The sequence below is a fragment of the Rhinolophus ferrumequinum genome, chromosome 10 (genome assembly GCF_004115265.2).
Source record: "Rhinolophus ferrumequinum isolate MPI-CBG mRhiFer1 chromosome 10, mRhiFer1_v1.p, whole genome shotgun sequence".
In the NCBI taxonomy this organism is placed as follows: Eukaryota; Metazoa; Chordata; class Mammalia; order Chiroptera; family Rhinolophidae; genus Rhinolophus; species Rhinolophus ferrumequinum.
In genome coordinates, this window is record NC_046293.1 from 25,415,141 (window position 1) to 25,436,629 (window position 21,489).

Consider the following 21,489-nt stretch of genomic DNA (forward strand, 5'->3'; position numbering starts at 1 on the left):
CATTTTATATCCCACATCTGAGTGAAGTTATATGGTTCTTGACTTTTTTTTGTCAGACTTATTTCACTTAGCATAACAATCTCAAGATCCACCCATGTTGTCACTAATGGCAGTATTTGATTTATTCTTATATTCAGAAGAATAGTATTCCATTGTGTATATATACCACATCTTCTTTATCCAATCACCTACCAAAGGACACTTTGGTTATTCCCATGTGTTGGCCACTGTAAATAATGCTGCAATGAACATTGGAGTTCATATATCTTTACAGATAAATGTTTTCAGCTTTTTGGGGTAGATATATGGGAATAATTCTTAATGGCTCTCAGCTCCACCCTCTATGCTTTTTGTTCTACCTGCTAAGTCATCTTTCTTTTACCATAAAAGGTAGCACATATTTGTAACAGAAATTTTCTCAGCTTTTTTCATGAGAGTAGAAATTTGGGGATCCAACTGCCATTTTAATTTTATATAGTCTTTGACATTTCAATCCAAATTGGTAATGTTTCTGCTGATACCATTCTCTCAAAAACCTGGTGGGACTCCTGTAACTTTCATTAGGGTGTGTGCCATTAAAAAAAACAAAAACAAAAATACTCCAAACCCATAAATCTCTGCAAGATAATCCTTTTTTTTTTTTTAACTTAGATCCCTGCTGAGATACCTAAAGACAATACTCTTACGTATCCTAGAAGTCCTGTTGCTTGGTTGAGAATATCTGTGTGTTATAACCTTAAAACTTTGAAGGGGCTTTAATGTGTCTATAGAACTTTAGACATCAGTTTTAATTTCCCTGAAATCTAAAGAACAGGTTTTACAGTAACATCCTAGGCTGCATCTTTAGACCACAGTACTCTGGCATTACCCTTCATTTGGTATTGGTACAGAAACCATTTGTCAATGTTACCATCATTTGCCATCTGGGGAGGCTAGGCATGTTATAATTTATAAAATCCTGGTTCCATTTGGGTTAAAACATTCTTTCCTGAATTTCTGTCTGTCTTTTGCATTTGAAAACATAACAAAGGAACCAGACCACTTGTTCAGCACTTTGCTTGGAAATCCCTTTAGCTAGATCAACCCATTTAATCAGGGAGATTTTCTGCTTCTACATAACTACAGATAACAGAATTGCTAGAATTTCTGATAGTGTTTAACAAAGCTATTTCCTCCAGTTTCCAATAACATGTTCTTTATTTTAAGCTCTCAATAACAGCATCCACACAGTCCAGACTTCTACTAAAAATCTTCTCAAGGGAATCTGGGTATTCTCTAACACACTTCTTAAAGCCTTCTAATCTCTGTCTATTCCCAGTTCCAAAGCTATTTCCACATTTTTAGGTATTTGTTATGGCAATACATTCTGTTCCATATTAAAAGATGTATTATCAATTGCCACATAACAAATTAGCTCAACTACAGAATAAAACAAACAAACAAAATACATTTATTATTTCAGTTCCCAAAGCCCAGGAACTTAAGCACATTGTAGTTGGTTGTTTCTGATTCTGGGCCTTTCACAAGTCTGGTCAACAAGGTATTGATCAGGGTCAGTGATCTCAAGGTTGACTGGAAAAGGATCCACTGCCAAGCTCACGCATAGGAAGTTGGCAGGCCTCAGATGGCCAGACACTTCAGTTCCTTGCCAGTGGGATACCAATAGGGCTATTCATGACATGGCAGCTTGCTTCCCCTACAGTAATGGCTCCTAGAGTATTATGGATTGAATTGTGTCCCCCAAGAAGATATGCTGAAATCCTAACCTCAGGACCTCAGAATATGATCTCATTCAAGAATGGGGTCAATGTAGGTATAATTAATGAAAATGAAGTGATGTGGGAGTAGAGTGGGCCCTTAATCTAATATGACTGGTGTCCTTGTAAAAAGGGACACTGACACAGTAACAGTGGGAAGAACACCCTGTGATGACAGAGTATAGAGTTACGCAGGTACAAGTCAAGGAATGCCAAGGATTCCTGACGACACCAGGAACAGATTCTCCCCTAGAGGCTTTTATAGAGCATGATCTTCCACATAACTTGATTTCAGAATTTCAGCCTCCAAAACTGTGACAAAATTAGTTTCTGTTGTTTTAAGCCATCCAGTTTGTGGTAATTTTTTTTTATCACAGCCCTAGGAAACAGAAAAGGGAGGAAGGGAAAGACAGACAGACAGAGAGAGAGAGAGAGAGAGAGAGAGAGAGAGTAGAATTTGCAAAATTAAATATTATCTACTTTTATTATCAGCATAATCTTCAACACTGACCTAAAAACCCTTTATGAGTCAGAATAGCCTAAACTATGCTGTGACTCTGTGGTTTCTTAGAATCATGCTACATTTGGACATTTTTCACATATTGTAGGTCATACTCATTATGGCCTCATTGAAAATACTGTTAGAATTTTCTCACTGAAACCACATCAGTTATTTTTTGAACATGAAAAATAAATGTTGTTTTGGTTGAGATGTTTAACTGCTAAGTGAGCGATATAAGCTAGCAGCTTACATTGTGAAACCTAGCAGCAACTAATAAGTCCCAAATTCCAATGTTTATTTTCTTCTCATGCTTCATGTCCATTAAAAGTTATTTGGTGTTTCTGCTTTGCATCTCTCTCACTCCAGGAACCAGAGGCACAGAGAAATTACCACCTCCCACAGAGGCAGGAGAGAAGTACTCAGAACAGCTAACCATCCCTCCTAACCTAACTTACTAGCGGTTCTGTTTCCCAATTACCATGTGGGTGGGGGTTTTTCTCACACCATCAAGAAATTCTCGTACACCAGGTGGTTGTCTTACAATTCAACTCAGTTCTGACACTTCTACCTGGAGATAATTCCACAAGTTAAGGGCTCAGGGCTACAAGACTGCCTCTCCCCACTACTTCAGATGCCAGTTATATGTCTAGGTTGTCATTTGTGTTTCTGATCCATCAGCTGTAGATTGAAAGTCCCAACTACCTCCTCCCAAGTTTGACGAATTTGCTAGAGAAGCTTACAGAACTCAGAGAAACATTTACTTACTACATTACCAGTTTATTATAAAAAGACTTAACTCAGGAACAGCCAGAAAAGAGATGCACAAGGAAAAGGCACGGATCTTCCATGCCCTCTCTGAGTGCGCTGCTCTTGCCAAAATTCCACCAGTTCAGCAACCTGGAAGTTCTCCAAACTTCGTTCTTTGGGGTTTTGATGGAGACTTCATTACATAAGCATGACTGATCAATTATTGGCCACTGGTGATTGATTCAGCCTCCAGCCCTTCTTCCACTCCCAGAGGTCAGGGGTGGGACTGAAAGTTTCCAATCCTCTAATCACACGGTTGATTCCTCTGGCAACCAAGGCTCATCTTTAAGTTACCAAAGCACTATCCAGAAGGCATGTCATTAACATAACAAAAGATACCTTTATTGCTCTTATCACTTAGGAAATTTCAAGGGTTTTAGGAGCTCTGTGCCAGAAATGGAGAAAAATATCAAATACATATTTATTGTAAATCAGAATATTGCAGTCCATCTCTTGGTCTATGAGCATGGACCCCTGATAGCAAGACAAGCATAAAGGTCAAAAGATATTGGCACATTACTAGAATCCCATTCAGTCATTAATAATCATTTAGTCCATCATCATATCATATGAAATGTCTCCCAGGGTGAAGCTACTCAGGTTCAGAGGAGCAGGCTTGTCAGGTTCCAGAAGCAAGAGTGGTGTTGAAGTAGGGCCCAGTTGGGACCCCCTTAGTAGAGGCCTTTCGTAGAGGCCTGTGTCCCCGGCCTCATGTTTCCCTGGTCTATAGCTTAGTAGTAATCTCTTATCCCCCTTGAGCTTGGACTGTCTCCTGCCCCATTTCCCTGCTTTAAAAATTACCCTGAAACTTACCAGGCTTATTGATTACACTTTCTATGGTCTAGCATTCTTTCCAGGTTACTCCTATCATTGTTTCTGGGTTGCTGATGCCACCAGAGAGCCATGTTGCCAGAAGGCAGGCTCCATGCAGACCACTGTACTGGCACGTAGCCTCTGGAGGAATGTGCAGATTTTCCCTTAAATACCCCAAGCCAGTCTGAGAATGTTAACGCAGTTTTTGGAGATGTTAACCCACTACCTTCTCAGACCACTGGTGCTCTGATAACAAACTGGGCTTATCCTATAGCCCAATTCCTGCGTCGGCGCAGGAAGCATGAGCCCCAGACTTGGCTGCCTTCTGGTTTCCATGTCCGCAATAAATGACTTCCTTTCAAACGCCTGGTATAATGGAGCTAAGAGACTATTTCTTGCTTAGGAATCACCCTTGCTTCCAGCCCTTGTAATTGCAGCAGCCCTTGTTCTGTGATCACTGCACCAAGTAAGAGAAAAAAAAAAAAAATAACTGAGGTGATGTGGGGAAGAAAGAATAGCAGCACCTTCCCCACCCTTCCTTCCTCAGATCCACCAGAAAAACCGAGAAATAAATAATTGTAGTGAGGACATTCCTTTAGCCTCACTCATGTTCATGTTGAATGTAAGCACAAACTCCACAAGGCTTGTAATTCAGCACTTCATGCCCTTATCTTCCCCCATTTTAGACAATCAATGTTTCAATTGCCCATCCAATTCTCTATCAAAACTATTATTTTAAGGAGGATAGTTCTCTGTTCATTGTTGGACATCATGGGCTGTCAAGTGTGTTCCTTGCTTTGAAGAAAATGATGGTTGGCTGTCCAAATGGGTGCACTATGTTCTATTTTGTTCATAATACTCTGACGTATTGGAAAAACCCAGTCTTTTCCTTTCTATGTGGGAAGAAAACTCAGTTCTGGGTATTTCTTTCCTGTATGTATGCCACATATAACACTTCAACTCTAACACTGGTCACCAAGTGTGTGGAGGTTTTTCCCCTCACCTAGCAAATCCGTGATAGATTAAAGATTCAGTCCCACAAGGCCGCCCACACTACACCCCCCCACACACTGCACAGCTCAGTTGCAGGCCTAGATTGTATCACCTGTGCTTCTTTTTGACCAACTGGCTAAAGGTCAGAGATTCCAACCACCTCCTCCTTGGGTTCAGTTAATTTGTTAGTGTGGTTCACAGAACTCAGGGAAATACTTACTTACATTTACCAGTTTATTAAAGGATATGATAAAGGATACAGATGAACAGCCAAATGAAGAGATACACAGGGTGAGGGAGGACATTCTTTTAATAGGTTAGGTTTCCATTGCCTTCATTCTTGACCTTATGGCCACATCGTTGGCCATTGCTCATGAGTCAGTAAAAAGCAGACATAGGGGTTTTTATCACTGTTCACTCCTTCTGTAACTGTTAGGAAACAGCATGTAATTCAGTCCACTAGGCTGATTTGTTTTTACCTTCTTTGATTAAAGTGGTGGTCATTCAAACAAGATGTTGGCCATTCACAATGGAACTCCTGTCCACAAAGCAAGCAGCTCTTTGTTGGTCGGTCAAGGGCAGTTTATAGGGCACTGTTCAGGTGAGAGTAGAACCCAGCAGTTCCTCACACAGTTCCAGAGTCAGTCCTAGGGGGAAAGAGGCTTCCTGCTCATGAGTATCTCGTCCTTGCTTTCTCCCGAATGGTTTGCATAATCTTATACAAACATAATCTTATACAAACATAATCTTATACAAACATAATCTTATAATGGTTTGCATAATCTTATACAAACCATTTCCATTTTTTAACGAGACTCTTCTGGGTGTTGCCATCTCCTTTAGAGCATTTCTCCAACATGACACTAGACATATGGGTATTTCATGTTTTAAGATAATTTTATGCCCTCAGGGTAGCTTGAATTAACATCTGATAGCGAGGCAGTAAATACTCCTTGAATGGAAAGTCTCTACTCTAAAATGCCAGTAGTCATGGCAGGGAGGCATTCACAGGCTCTTGCCATAAGCCCCAGTCTATACACAACATAGGGTTATTACACATACAACTTGTCCCTATCAGCTCTCCAGCTTCTATTTTATATTGTGTGGGCTCAGGCAATATTACTCATTCCCATTTAGCATGTCCAATTAATATTGCTTGAAGGGTGGATTTATATGCCTTCTGTTCTATAATACTGAGTAGGGTAAACGTTCCCCAGTCAGCTACAATGTCCATCAGCATGATACAAAAAGGTAAAATAAACACAACCACTTTACAGAAAGCCAGTTCAAACATACCAATTCTCAAATACTCTGTGCCAAAAATGGGGATGAAGACCAAGTATGTACCATGTTTCCCCGAAAATAAGACCTAGGCGGGCCATCAGCTCTAATGCGTTTTTTGGAGCAAAAATTAATATAAGACCTGGTCTTACTTTACTATAATATAGGACCGGGTCTTATGCAATGTAACATAATATAAGACTGGGTCTTATATTAAAGACGCATTAGAGCTGATGGTCCGCTTAGGTATTATTTTTGGGGAAACATGGTATTTCTTATTATAAATCACAATACCACATTCATTTTCCTAACAACAACAAAAAAAACTTTCCAGATCAGGTAAGTCACTTCCCAGGTCTGTCTCAGTCACATTCAAAGCCACTCAGTTGCTCTTTCTGCTTTCCCCAGTTCCAGACTCAGAAGAAGTGGAGTTTAGGAAGAATAATTGGACTTTGAAGAAGTCTGAGCAGTGATTCTTAAATTTGTTCCAGATAAGTGAGTGTTCTGCCTCCCTTCTGGTGCCCGAGTGTTGCATGAGTACGGTTGGGTTGGGGGAGGGGCAAAGGGACCTGAAAACCCAAGCTACTTGCCCCTGGAGGCAGGCTTTCCACTTTATGCTGGTTGGCTCCCCCCTTCCTGACCCAAAGCAACCTTCCTGATCACTGCCCTCCCTACCTCCTGCTCTGGGAGGGGCCTCTCCTAAGGACTGTAGGAACCTGTCCCTCCTACTAATCCGGCAGTGAGCATTTCCTACCGTGTGCCAGGGCTGGAAGTTGCTGGGAGGTCCCACCAACAGCAGCATATGCCTAGTATGGAGAATATTAGAAACACAGAACTTCGGGTCCCACCCCAAACCCAGTAAACTCCAATCTGCAGTTTAACAGGATCTTTAGGTGATTCATAGTCATGTTCAAGTTTTAGAACCACTGCTGTAAAGGTCACAGCCCCCTGATCAGTTATTTCCAGGTTTTCATTCCAATGTCCAGCGGGAGAGAGAGGAGGTGAACATTGGTACTGCTCATCGAGTTTACACTGGATGTTTGTCTACACATTTGAAAGAAGTATTTGTACATAAACAAATGGAGTAGTGACCGCTAAAGTGAAACTTCTTTTGCAGCTGCTCCAAAAACACGTGCTCTTTTTTTAATGTCTGAGTTAATTCACTAACAGGTCCCATCAGAGGGCGCTGTAATGCTTTTTTAGTGCTTTAAAACTTTGTATACTGAGGTCAAAAGTTCAAGTCATGTGTAAAATGCTTAAATCCATATTTCATTTGATGCAAAAGACCTGTGTTATTTAGGTATGATTTTTTTTGACTTTATAGGTAAGTAAAGAGCAAGACTGAAGTTCTGTTTCCTTACTCCAAAACCCAGGTTCCTTTTGTAACCTACAGTACCACTTGTTGATGTTATTATACTACAAATATCAAGTCCTACACAGAAAGAATTAAAAGTCTTCCTACCTCAATTTTGCCTGAGGCTGGCCGTAGTACTTAAAAAGATAGCTTTTCTCCGGGTTCAGTAGTCTAGCTAAATTTGAGTGGATTAGTACATTATTTATTGGATGGTTTTGCTAGTCTTTTAACTGCTTACAATACAGAATGTAATCCATATTGTTTAGATTTTGAAAACTTAAATAAAATATTGTTAGATCTTCTGCTAGAAAGTTTGAGGGTGAGTGGACGTCAAGGTACCTCTGAACAAGATTTATAAATGTATATGATGACTTGGACAGCCTTAATGTTTCCCTCAGCTTTTTTTTCTTTAATTTATTAGGGTGACAATTGTTAGTAAAATCACATAGATTTCAGGTGTACAATTCTGTATTACATCATCTATAAATCCCATTGTGTGTTCACCACCCACAGTCAGTTCTCCTTCAATCACCATATATTTGATCCCCCTTACCCTCATCTCCCACCCCCACCCCCCTTACCCTCTGGTAACCACTAAACTATTGTCTGTGTCTATGAGTTTTTGTTTCACATTTGTTTGTCTTGTTCTCTATTTCATTGTCTTTTTGTTCTCTATTTCATTTAGTTCTGCTCTGATTTTTGTTATTTCCTTTCTTCTGCTGACCTTGGGTTTCACTTGTTCTTCTTTTTCTTGTTCTTTAAGGTGTAACATGAGGTTATTTATTTGGGATTTTTCTTGTTTCTTGAGATAGGCCTGTAATGATATATAAATTTCCCTCTTAAAACTGATTTCGCTGTATCCCCAAAATTTTGGTAGGATGTATTTTCATTGTCTTTTGTTTCTATGTATCTTTTGATCTCTCCTCTAATTTCTTCTTTGACCCAGGCATTCTTTAAAAGTATGTTGTTTAATCTCCATGTATTTGTGTTTTTTCCTCCTTTCTTTTGCAGTTGATATCCAATTTCAAAGCCTTGTGATCAGAGAATATGCTTGGTACGATTTCAATCTTCTTAAATTTGCTGAGGCTGATATTATGCCCAATATATGGTCTATCCTTGAGAATGTTCCATGTACACTAGAAAAGAATGTATAGTCTCATGTTTTAGGACGAAGTGCTCTATATATGTCAATTATGTCCATTTCATCTAATGTGTCATTTAGGGCTGCTATTTCGTTATTTATTTTCTGTTTGGATGATCTATCCATAGCTGATGTATTTAGGTCCCCGAGTATAATTGTGTTTTGGTCAATTTCTCCCTTTAGTTCTGTTAGTAGTTGCTTGGTATATTTCGGTGCTCCCTGATTGGGGGCATAAATATTGATGACTGTTATGTCTTCTTGTTGTATAGTCCCCTTTACCATTATGAAATGTCCATCTTTGTCTCTTGTTATCTTTTTCACCCTGAAGTCTGTTTCATCTGATATCATTATGGCTACACCTGATTTTCTCTGGGTACCATTTGCTTGGAGTGTCAATTTCCACCCTTTCACTTCGAGTCTATGCTTGTCCTTGTAGCAGAGATGTGTCTCTTGGAGACAGCATATGGTTGGTTTGAGTTTTTTGATCCAATCTACTACTCTGTGCCTTTTTATTGGTGAGTTCAGTCCATTTACATTTAGGGTGATTATTGATATGTGAGGATTTCCTGTCATTCTATCTTTAGTTTTCTGGTAAGGCTGTGTCTCCATTGTTTCTTTGCCTTTTTGTTGTTGTCCATTATTTCTGTGTGGTGGTATTCTATGATGTTTCCCTCTGTTTCTTCTTTTATTACAGTATATATTTCAGTTCTGGATTATTTTTGAGTGGTTACCTTAAGTTTATGTAAAAGAAAGTTTGATATTTAGAATATTCCATTGTCTTCAGCACACTTACTTTGTCCATTCCCATATTCCGGTTCAGGGCTTTACTCTCCCACTTTTTATGTTTTGGTTGCCACAAATTGTCCCTGTTGATGGTGGTCAAATAGCCTCCTTTAGTATTTCTTGTAGTGCAGGTTGTGTATGAGAAAATTCCTTCAGCTTCTGTATATCTGGAAAGGTCTTTATTCCTCCTTCATATCTAAAGGATATCTTTGCTGGATATATTATTCTTGGCTCATAATTTCTCTCTTTCAATAGTTTGAATATTTGATTCCACTCCCTCCTGGCTTGTAGAGTTTCTGCTGAAAAATCTGATGATAATCTAATGTGCTTTCCTTTGTAGGTTACCGTCTTCTTTTTCCTGGCTGCCTTGAGGATTCTTTCTTTGTCGTTGATTTTAGACAGCTTCAATACAATGGACCTTGGAGAAGGCCTGTTGGTTTTGAGGTAATTAGGTGTTCTATTTGCTTCTTGGATTCAAGGATCCAGTTCTGTCCACAAGTTTGGGGAGTTCTCATCAACAATTTGTTTGAATATATTCTCTGTTCCCTTCTCTCTTTCTTCTCCTTCTGGTATGCCCATTATTCTTATATTGCTCTTTCTGATGGAGTCAGAAAGTTCTTGTAGAGTTCTTTCATTTCTTTTGAGTCTCAAGTCTCTTTCTTCTTTCATCTGTGTAATTTCCAGATTTCTGTGTTCGATGTCACTGATTCTTTCCTCCATCTGGTCAACTCTACTAACTAAGCTGGTTATTTCATTCTTAATTTCTTCTATTGAGTTTTTAATCTCCATAATTTCTACTTGGTTCTTTTTTAAAATTTCAATCTCTTTCGTAAAATGCTCATGTTGTTCTTTGATTGTGTTTCTGAATTCATTAAACTGCCTTTCTGTGTTTTCTTGCATCTCGTTTTTTTCAGAACTGCAATCTTGAATTCTTTGTCATTTAAGTCACATATTTCCATATCTTTAAGTTCCTTTTCTGGAGACTTTTCACTTTCTTTCTAAGCTGTCTTGTTGCCTTGGTGATTCATGGCAATTACTGATTTATTATTTCTCTTCCTAGACATCTACAGGAGTGGCTTCTGCAACAGGTTGATAGGAAGAGGTCTTTCTTTTGTTTTCCAGTACTTGTTGGTAGAATGTTTTATTTTCTCTCCGACTGCAGCCTTTTTTTCCTTTCTCACATGGTAGCGCTGTGTTTTCTCTGCACTATTCCAGGTTCTCACACAATGGGGGGATTCCCTGGGAGATGGGCTTCTCCTCTGTTAATAGTTTGCCTGGGTCACAGGGCACCGTGCCTGTGTGGGTATGCGGAGAGATTTTGAAGTTCCAAAGCTCTTCCTGCACCAGATTCAGAGCACAGATTCAGAGTATATTTCATCAGTTCTGTTTACTCCTGCAGGGATCCGACCAGATAGGTGGGGCCAGGGGCGGGGAGCGTTGTGAGAGGTCGCCCAGAGCAATGGGGCCCAGAGCAAAGCCAGTCCTGCTTTCACAGCTCCCTCCCCTTTGCCGGAAGTAGTTGGGCTGCGAATCTGTGTCTTCGGTCCACAGTTCTCAGAACAGCAAATATCCTGTTCTTTTGATCTGACACTGCTACTGTTCCGTTTCTAGCACCGAGCAAGTGGGGGCAGAGCGGAAGGGTAGGGAGGGGGCGGCTAGTCTCAGTGCCTAAGGCTTCCATTCTCTGCTCAGCAGTGAGGGCTTAAACCACCGTTTTCAGCCTTCTTCCCTCAGTCTTTTCTCCGAGGTCTCTGCTGTGAGCATTGGGTTCAGCCGTGTTATATGCTGCCCCCTCAGCCCTGTGGGCCATAGACGGAGCCCTAGCAGTCCGAGTTCTTCCCTCTCCTGCAGCTGTGGTAGTTCCGGGAAGCAGCGAGCTCGGAGCACTGAGCTAGGTCTGTGTCCTGCGCCTGCGCTGTTCTATCTCCGCACTTCTCCCTTCCCTCCTCCCCCGCTCTTGCGATTCGCCCACCTTTAGGTGAATTCAGTAGTGGGCCTCTTCGTCTTGCCTGTCTGCTGTGCAGGGAGTCCTTTGTGGAGTTATTGTTGTTCGATTCGTTGTAAATTCCAGGGGAGCTTTACAGAGACTCACCTCATGCCGCCATTTTGATGACGTCTCTCCCCCTCAGCTTTTATAAACTTTAGACAAGTTTCTTCCCGACTACAGGTCCCTGATGTTTTAGATAGGAGTCTAATTTCCCTTAGTGCCAATCAGTCATTATTGTTTCACTATGTTAAACTATGTCATTTTTTAAGATGTATATGTTTTATTTATTTTAGACAGTTTTAAGTTTATGGATAAATTGAACAGAAAGTAGTTTCTAATATCATACATATGTCCATACATATGCCCAGAATATCATACATATGCCCAGAAAGTTCCTTTCCCTTCTTCCTCCCACACAATTTCCTCTACAATTAACATCTTGCATTAGTGCGGTACATTTTGTCAAAACTGATGAACAACTATTGCTACATTATTAACTCAAGTCCTGATTTTTGCTATCACCACCTGCTGAAACTTGTAAATTATTTCAGAGATTAAAATAGTCCACTGTGGGAAACATAAGACTGATTTCTGCAGTTTCTGTTTTGTTTTCACAGCCTTTAGCTGCTGCACGTGGACAAATCTCACTGTGGGCAGATCCCCAGCTTTAAAATGGGATAATTCCAATGGAGTCCAAGAAAGGATGATGGAGATAGATTTAACTGCAAAGGCAGAGCCCTGTCCACATCTTTGGTAGACCAGGGTGATTCCCAGGCTGTGAATTCCTCAGGAGATCCTTCCCCTGCTGTCAGGAAGACACAATTTGGAAGATGGGCCTGGATAGAGGACTCTGCTCGGTTCTCACAAGCCCTGGCTGCACCCCAGGGGATCAGGGTGTCCTCTCTGTCACTTTTAGTCTACCTGCACCCAAATGGTGCTCCCCTCCCACTGATGCTTCTAGTCAGGGGAGTGTTAAGTGTCCAGGTGATATGGGAGAGCCCCCTCACTATAGAAATTTTAAGGCTCCTTCACTAGGAATTTTTTTCTTTTTTAACTAAAGGAATTTTAAGTCTCCTTTTCCCTACTTTCTTAGCTCCTTAGCCCCTGGTCTTAATCACTCTTCTAATCGGTTTCCTAATTCTAAACTAAGGATTACTCGTAGCCTAAATCACAGTGTTTCTCAACCCTGCTTCCAATGACTACTTAAAAGCCTGCTACTTAAGCTTGTTAACTGTAATCATTGTAACCTCAGGCCATTCCAGACCTAACTCTTGGATAAATAAACACCATCCTAGAAACCAAATGGGTTTTAATGCTCTTCCAGGCCAGTCCATACCTATCTCCTGGGTGAGATGAACATAATTGGGCTTCAAGTCCTATTCCTGGAGACAACACTTTTAATTTATTAACTAATATCTGTCTCTCCTCATCTAGGGGCCGTCAGGAAACAAGTTATGTCCTAGCACGACTTCCAGTGCACCCTGACCAAGGCACACAATCTATGGGGAGCACTGCCTGGAGAACGACCAAATTCTTCCCTTATCTGCCCTAAGCATTAACCACTGGTAAAGGCCACCACGACCTCCATCTCATCCTAACCTCATTATTCCATCATTATAATATCATACATATGCCCAGAAGTTCATTAATATCATTATAACAGACTGAACTCTGGGAAGGCATATGCCCAGTTTAAGAGGGTGAGGTAATAACCCCTTATCAATCACATATGTCAATCAAACGGTCCTGTGCCCAGAGGGGAAAAGCCCATCCCAAGAGAAAAAAAGATAAAACGCCCAGGCTCCTGCAAGCCACAGCCTTTTGAGCAGCTTCTTTTGCTGGGTCTGCTCCAAACTCTTTGCAGTGTATCTTTTCCTTCTAATAATGCCTGTGAGCCACTTTTCTTTGTGCTTGGCCCACTCCTAATTCTTTGGAGTGTATGTCATGCAGGGCGGCCTGCGGGGTCTCTGCTCCCGCTCCCCACATAAGAATGTAGGATATGGCTAGGCCAAAAAGGAACACCCACGGAGCCATAGGTGGGGGAGTCATATCTCTATACTCTCGCTGGCGGCTGGGTTGGAGAAACAGGAAACAGGAGCCACACAATTCTTAACCCTCACTGCGCTGCTTGCAGGCTCAGCCACCATCTTCTTGCTAGCCCCCACTTTTTTGCTAGCCTAGCCACGGCAGTTATATTAGTGCCCAATGGCTCTCTGGTTACAGCTGACAGCCAACTAGCCACAGCTGATGGCCTTTTGATCACAGTCGATGGCCATTTACTACCTGAGCCAGCACCTTTCTATATGAGGCCGGGAGCCTGGAAACTGCTTTTTGGGGCTCTGTCTCCACAGTGTATTATCTCTTCTAATAAACTTCTCTTTCACCACTTTACCTCTGTGTCTCATTCAAGTTTTTCTGGAGTCGCCAAGAACCTGGACACAGCACAGAGGAGGGCCCATCCTCCGGCAACATAGCAGACAGGAATCCCAGTTTTCCTCCCTGAGGCCCCAGGTTCCACTCCCGTGTGGGAAGCTAGTCCAGACTCTGCCAGGTTTGATCCCCAGTGTGACAGCCAAATCCAGACATCTTCCCAAAAAGGGCACCCCTCTCTGGTAACAAAGGCTGCAAAGGAAAAGGAAGCCAACAAACTGAGCCTGCCTGTTTACAAGTCTTTGGTTTTCTCTTCCGTCCCCAACCCCACCCCTACCCCCAGGTCTCAAACAGAACAAACAGAACTGAATACCAGAAAACAGAACTGAATACCAGAAAACAGAACTGAAAGCCAAAAGCTGGGGTGAGGCCAGAGGAGGCAGGGGTGGGGCTGAGGGGCAGGGATGGAGGTCAGTCAAGCCTTGGCACAGCCTGGTCCCCTACTCAGGCCCCTCCTTCCCTTCCGGGCTGCAGTGCCCCATGCTGTCTCCCCTAGGAACTGCTGGTAGATTGAGGCCAGGAACTCTAGGAGACGTGGGGTCGGGGTAGGGGTGAGGGTAGGGATGCAGGGAGGACTGGAGAACCTGAAGGCACCCTTGAGGCCACGGGCCAGAGGGAGGAGTAGAGCGTTCTGCATTCCTTGGTTTTTTTCTCTTGAGGTTGAGGTCCTAGTAGGAATGAAGGATGAACCATCACCATCAGAGTCCAAAAAAAAAAAAAGGGAAGAGGTGGTAACTTCTCAGGGATTTGCACAGGGTAAATTTGCTCTTGATTGCGAAAATCTGACTAGATGTCGCTCCAGAGCCCCTGATCTGTGTGCTGTTTATCACAGTTTCAGAATTTTAGTGGGGGTGAGGCAAGTGGGGATTACCCAGGACAGGACCCACTCCCCCCACTGCTCTGGGGTTTAAGACTTTTTGAAAGTCTGCCAGAGGAAAAGGGGTTTTCCTAGTGTTCTGGTTCAGGGTCCCTCCCTCTTTTATATCTTAGCCCCCCACCTCCCAACCTCTTTGCCTTGTCTGGGGTGGAAATTTGTAAAAGCTGTGACCTCAAAAAGCATTGGTATTTTAATTGGAAGGTACAGATCCATTTGGAACTGGCCTAAGCCCTCTTTTTTTCCTGGAACACAAATGCTCCAATTTGGGGAGTGAGACTTGTCTTTCAGCTGGGTATAAAGATCCTCAAGTTCTCTGAGGCAGAGTATGGGTGTGTTTAAAAAAAGAACATGTCTTTTTCCCCAGGTGTCATAGTAGCTAGGCTAGTGCCACTGTTTTCATAACATATTTCTCTTTGTTATAGTTTTCATGGTGTTACCGAACTCAGGTTCGGTGCTGCTTGCTGCCCGAAGAGTCCAAAACACGAGAGTGACAAAGGTTGGTAAGGAGAAAAGCATCCTTTATTCTAGATGCCAGCAGCTAAGGAAGATGGCAGACTCATTTTTAAAAACCACCTTCCCCGAGCCAAAATGATTAAGAGGTTTTATAGGCAGGTAAATGGGAAAGAACAAAGGAAAGGAGGCATCCTTGAGACGTCATCTCCTGGGGTCTTCTGAACCCTCAGGTTGGTCTACCTCAATGTTATCTTAAATCTCATTGTCCATAGCCATCTGCGAAAAACTGCTAGGGACTTGTGATCTTAGGTCCCTACATCCGAGAACATCCGGGCACCTGACATTAAAGAAGCTGCTCTTTTCAGGTTAGGATGTTTGTTAATTAACAAGGTGTAGGTAGCCTTGAAAAAGGGAACAAACAGTTCTTCAATTAATCAGTGGGAGGAGAAACAAAGAGAAAACAGATGAATATCAAGATGGATCAAACTGCTAGTTTGCAGTAGTACCTGTAACTGCTACTACTAATTACAGGTAGTAGCTAGATAGGTGAGTCAAACTGCAAACTAGCTAAGTCTAACTGCGTTATTGATTTCCTGAATTTCACCCTTACAATGGTACCATATAATGTCACAGTGGATGAGAATCCCATCCCCCTTCTTTAGTTCTTATGACTGGACTAGTGATAAAATAGTAAAATTGACATAAGACTAGATTAACAGGAGGAAAACAATACGTGTGCATGGGAGAATCAAAATATGAAGCTTGGTTCATAAAATGAGGTTCAAATAAATGATCAAATTGGGCACCTTTTAATACTTTTTAGACAATAAATTTGTGAGAAATTGACAGCACACAAAAAAAGTTGTGTTCATTAGAAAGGAATCTAAGCAAGGTTTGGGTATTCGTTAGTGAAGAATTTAAACAAAGTAATACATTAGAAAAGAGGCAGTAAGATTTGATCAACAGACTTTTTGTCTCTGAGTTACTTAACTCTAGTGATAAGGGAGTGTCTTCCAGATGTGGGGAGGACACCTTTCACATGGGAGATTTATTTCCTGCATTCAAGGAGACAAGGGAGAGTCAATGGGCTCTTCTGGAACCAGCTACTTGTCAAATAGCTTTAATTCAAAATAATGTGCCAATGTGGCATATTTTGGGGTCACCTGTCTTGGGCCCTATAGTCCCCTCTTCTGAAACATCCCTGGAAGTTTCACATATTGAAAGTGGCCTTGGAGAGGGAAAATGTGTTAAAAGCTGAACAGCAAGAATTCTGCAAAGAGAGAAAAGAATATCGATTAAAATAAAAATGAACAAACAACAAAGAACAAACAAATTGAAGCAAATTTCCCCACAACCCATTAAACCAGTCTCTGGTTCCTGGGAATAGATCAGTGCAATTAAATGTCTTTGCTTCATTTAACAGATGGAAAATACTAATCTTTTCTTTTAACAGATTTAAGTTAGATACTATTTGTCCCATTTGGTTTACATGAAAGCAACATTTTTCACCAATGATTGCACAAGCTCCTCCTTGTTGGACAGTCAATATATCCAGGGCATGATGATTTTGGAGAACAGCAGGCTAAGCTGTTAATTTTCAACTGGAGTATTGCCAAAGTTGGCACAGTGTGTTAAACTCTTGTTCCATTACCTTGGAAAGATTTAAGATTACCTTTTCCAATTCATACTTTCCAAAGCTTGGGAATAAGACACTCACCACTGACAAGAACTTAGAGTTGTGATACCCAAGTGGATTTTCTCCGATTTCTCGACTGGTACATTTATATGGCACAACTTTATGAATAAAGGAGCCCAAGTTTGCAATTTGGCTGTCATTTAGGGAGGTGTGTTTGGTGACAGAAGGAGCCAGGTATCCAAGTCCACATCACACTGACCATTTAGGTGGGAACCCTATATACACCTTGTCACCATATTAGATACAAAGACCAGTGTGATTTACAGACAAGATGAAAGTAGAATAATTGCCGAGAGCTGAAGCATTTCATGACCTATGTCAGTATGTATACATCCAATTTCCATGTGTTCCTGTCCATCTGTGAGAGAACAGATTGTAAAATAGCTGGTATAGAAGGCCTCGAGTCTGGTTTTGGCAACTATAAAGCCTGGATCTGTCACCTGGCAAACTAGGTCCAGATTTTTGATGTACCCATAGATAGTTTGTGGTATCGGGCAGCTTAATTAGGGAATCACAGTAATACTCCAAGTTGCACAAGGGTGGCTTGTTAGCCAGCTAAAACATTTGGTGATTTGGCAGGCATTTGCATCAAAAATATAGTGCTGATATAGGATATTTTCTTTGTGCCGGATTGTGTCTTGTGAAACCAAAGAATGGAAGCACAGACCAAGGAGAGGTGAGGAGTTGTAAAAGACGATAGTTTATTAAAAGTAAAGAGTTGCAGCTCTCAGAATGAGTGGGTCCCAAACGGGTTGCCCTGATGGAGAAACTGACCTAAAATGGTTCTCTGCCTTGTGTAACTGACCTAAAATGGTGGCCCGAGCAGAGAGAGAAGTCCCCAGCCTAAGCCCCAGCCCACTTCCGCATAACCCCCCACCAAGCCACCACCAGACAACACCTACCCCTTCCCCAACTCAAGGAAGTCCCCAACCCATAAAAACCTGCTCAAATCCTTGCTAGGGGCTCAGTCTTTGGGAAGGATCCCCCTGAGCCCGCCAGTGTAATAAAGCTGACCTTCCTAACTAAGTGCCACTTGGGTTCTTTCCGGTCCTGGTATCCGTAACAGCTCAGTGACTGAGGCAAAAGTTCCTACTTTTATACCTTCCCTTGCCTGCTTGGGAAAGGGGGCTGGTGCTTCTAATGAAACTTGTCTATCAGATTTGTCCTGTTTGCCCACCCTAAAGGGATTAACGAACCCATCCCTATCTATCAGATCTGCTTCTTTGTCCACCAAAAGGGATTTATGAGATAATTTACTAACCTCAAGGTGCATTCTCATATCTTTGTCCTGGAGTGAAGGAGACATTCCAAAACCTGGAGTTTCAGGATATGGCTGCCTTTAGTTTATTCCACCAGAGAAACCCTCCCACCCCCGTCTACCTAAGAACATGCTAACTAACATGTCTCAGTGCTAGAGTCATTTACAGTTTCCTTGGCATGTTTGAAGATGCCACCTGTGTGTCTACTTTACTACTCATGCAGAACTCTTCACTTGACACTTTTGTCACCGAATGTGTGGGTATTTTTCCCCCCCTCCACAATAAGCAATTCTCTGTGACACCAGCTGGGTATCCCACAATTTAACTCAATTCCAGGACTATCTACCTGGAGATAGTGTCAAATCCCACATGTGATAGGCTCAATCCTGCAAGACTGCTCCCCACTTCAGATGCCAATCACAATTAGTAGGTCCCAAGGTTCCCCACAACTTCTGTCAGATTTGGCTACAATTGGAGATTCCCACCACCGTCTCCTCTGGTTCAATTAATTTGCTAGAACAGCTCACAGAATTTGGGGAAACACTTACTTACATTTACCAGTTTATTAAAGGATGTGATAAAGGATACAGAAGAACAGCAGTTGAAGAGATTCAGAGGATGAGGTGTGGGAGTGTCCCAAACACAGGAGCTTCTGTAAACCCTGAAGTTGGGGTGCATCTCCCTCCTAGAGTGGATGTGTTGTTCACCACCTGGAAGCTCTCCGAACCTCATACTATTGGGATTTTATGGAGGCTTTCCATGTAGGAATGATCAATTATTAACTCCATTTCCACCCCCTCTCTCCTCTCTGGAGGAAGTGGGGTTGGGGCAGAAAATTCCCAGCTTCTAATCATGGCTTGGTCTTTTTGGTGACTTGCCTCCATCTAGGAGTCCACCCAGAGTCACCTCAATAGAATGAAATATGCTTCTAGTGCTCTTATCATTTAGAAACTTACAAAGGCTTTAGGAGCCCTGGGTCAAGGACAGAATCAAAGCCGAATATTAGAAAATAGATGTTCTTAGTGTTTTTATCACTTTAGAACTCACAATGGTCTTAGGAGCTCTGTGCCAGGAACTGAGGGAAGAGACAAATACATGTATATATTTTTAATCTCACAATTTGTTGGAGGGGACTGGGTCACCATTTAGTAACCATCACCATGGTTAACTATTCCCCACTCCTGAGGCAAGTTTTTCTGACTACTTTGGAAATGCTCCTAAATGATGAGGTTTTTCTAGTCTGACTGGTCAGAACAGGCACTATTCTCGTTTGGATGGTAATACTGGACACAGAGAGGAATATGAGCAAACAAGCTTGCTAAATTCCTCCCAGTTCACTATACAGGTAATCCCCATATAACGTGGTTGTTAGGTTCCTAAAAAATGCCGTGTTATGAGAATCCATGTTATATGAAACAAAGAACTAGCACAAAAAAGGGGGTTAGGTTCCAAAAATTAAAAAAAAACACCATACTATTATATTTTTATACTTAAGAGAAATATCTTTATTAAAGCAATTTTCACCAAAAGTATAACATACTAATATGTATTATATAATGTTTTCTTCGTCATCACTACTAAGCACCATTAACCAAGGGTGTTTTCTTTTTGACAAGATATCTTCATCCTCTGAACTTTCTTCAGCTTTATCTTGACTTCTATTTTGTACTTTTTGCAAAATATCTGTTATTTTAGGTTGCTTGCTTTTAGCTGAGAGACCTTTATAAATTTCGTTATATGGTGCTAAGTATTTGTGAAGTTCTCAAACTTTGTGCTTCTTTCAGTGGAAGGATCTTCATTTAGGAAACATAGCTCCAACTGTTCATCTAAGTCTAGGCCTTTCTTTACGCTTTTTTAGAGTAAAGTGTTTGACTTCTTCGTTTTCACCTGTGCTATCATCCCCTGAATTATCTTGGCATATTCCAGATGTCATATGTAAGGCTTGCGGCAAGATAATGAGACTAGTCAGGCGGGTTGAGAAAAGTGAGTGCTTTATTCTGCGCTCCTTGGGCGAGGTTCACCGGTCCACAGAAGGGGGCCCGGTGAAGTCACGCCCATGGTAGAGGGAGGGAGGCATATATGCGATTTTTGGGGTGGGGGTTGGCTGAGTGAGGTGGCAGATGAGCAGGCCCTCCTAGTGCAGATCGGGCGCGAGCGGCTGTGTCCGGAGTTGCTTATCGCACCAGTGGTCTGCTGCCTTTTCTGGGAAACGCCAGGGGCCTCAGTCTCTGTCATGCGGGGAGGGGTCTGACTTGGCAGAGGGGTATTTTTGGCTCCTGGCCGCTTTGACCATGCCGGTAGCTGACCTAACATCAGAGTTCAGTGCTACAAATTAATTCACAAAAATGAAAAACATAATTACCATTTTTTTAAAAAAGGTTGAATAATACCCGAAAAATTTTAGTCTATGTATAATGTAAAAAGAAAAACAAAGTTTTTAAATGTATGTACTTAATACTCCATGAACAAAATGGATTTAAAATTCTAATAAATTTTAAAATTCTGTAGTCAAATCTGACACGACATCCATGCTCGAATGAAAAATTTCAAATGAGATATCTTTTGCTCTTAAAAGCTTTTATTATGTTCTGTGTTGTTTGGGAATTTCTCTAATTCTCAAACCGTGTGTGGGGACAGAGCCCCAGAAAGCAGTTTCCAGGCTCTCGGCCTCACATAGAAAGGTGCTGGCTCAGGTAGTAAATGGCCATCAACTGTGATGGGATGGCCATCAGCTGTGGCTAGTTGGCCATCAGCTGTAACCATTGAGCCATTGGGCACTAATATAACTGCCGTGGCTAGGCTAGCAGCAAATGGGGGCTAGCAAGGAGATGGTGGCTGAGCCTGCGGGCGGAGCAGTGAGTGTTGCGAACAGTGTGGCTCCTGCTTCCTGTGTCTCCAACCCAGCCGCCAGCGAGAGTATGGTGGTATGACTTCCCTACCTGTGGCTCCGTGGGTGTTCCTTTTTGGCCTCGCTGTGTCCTGCGTTCTTATGTGGGGAGCAGGACCGGAGACCCCGCAGGCTGCCCTGCATGACACCGTGTTAGAGTGAAACCGTGTTCTAGGATGCCGTGCTGTACGAGGGCTTCCCTCAATGCTCGTACTGTGTTAGAGCAAAACTGCTGTAGTGATGGGGACCCTGCTCGCTGCGCCATGTGTAGTGCAGGGGATCCTGCCGACTACGCCAAGTGTCGTGCGGGGCAGCCGGCAGGGTCTCTGGTCCCACTCCCCACATAAGAACGCAGGACATGGTGAGGCCAAAAAGGAACACCCACGGAGCCATAGGTACGGGAGTCACACCACTATACTCTCACTGGCGGCTGGGTTGGAGACACAGGAACCAGGAGCAACACAATTCT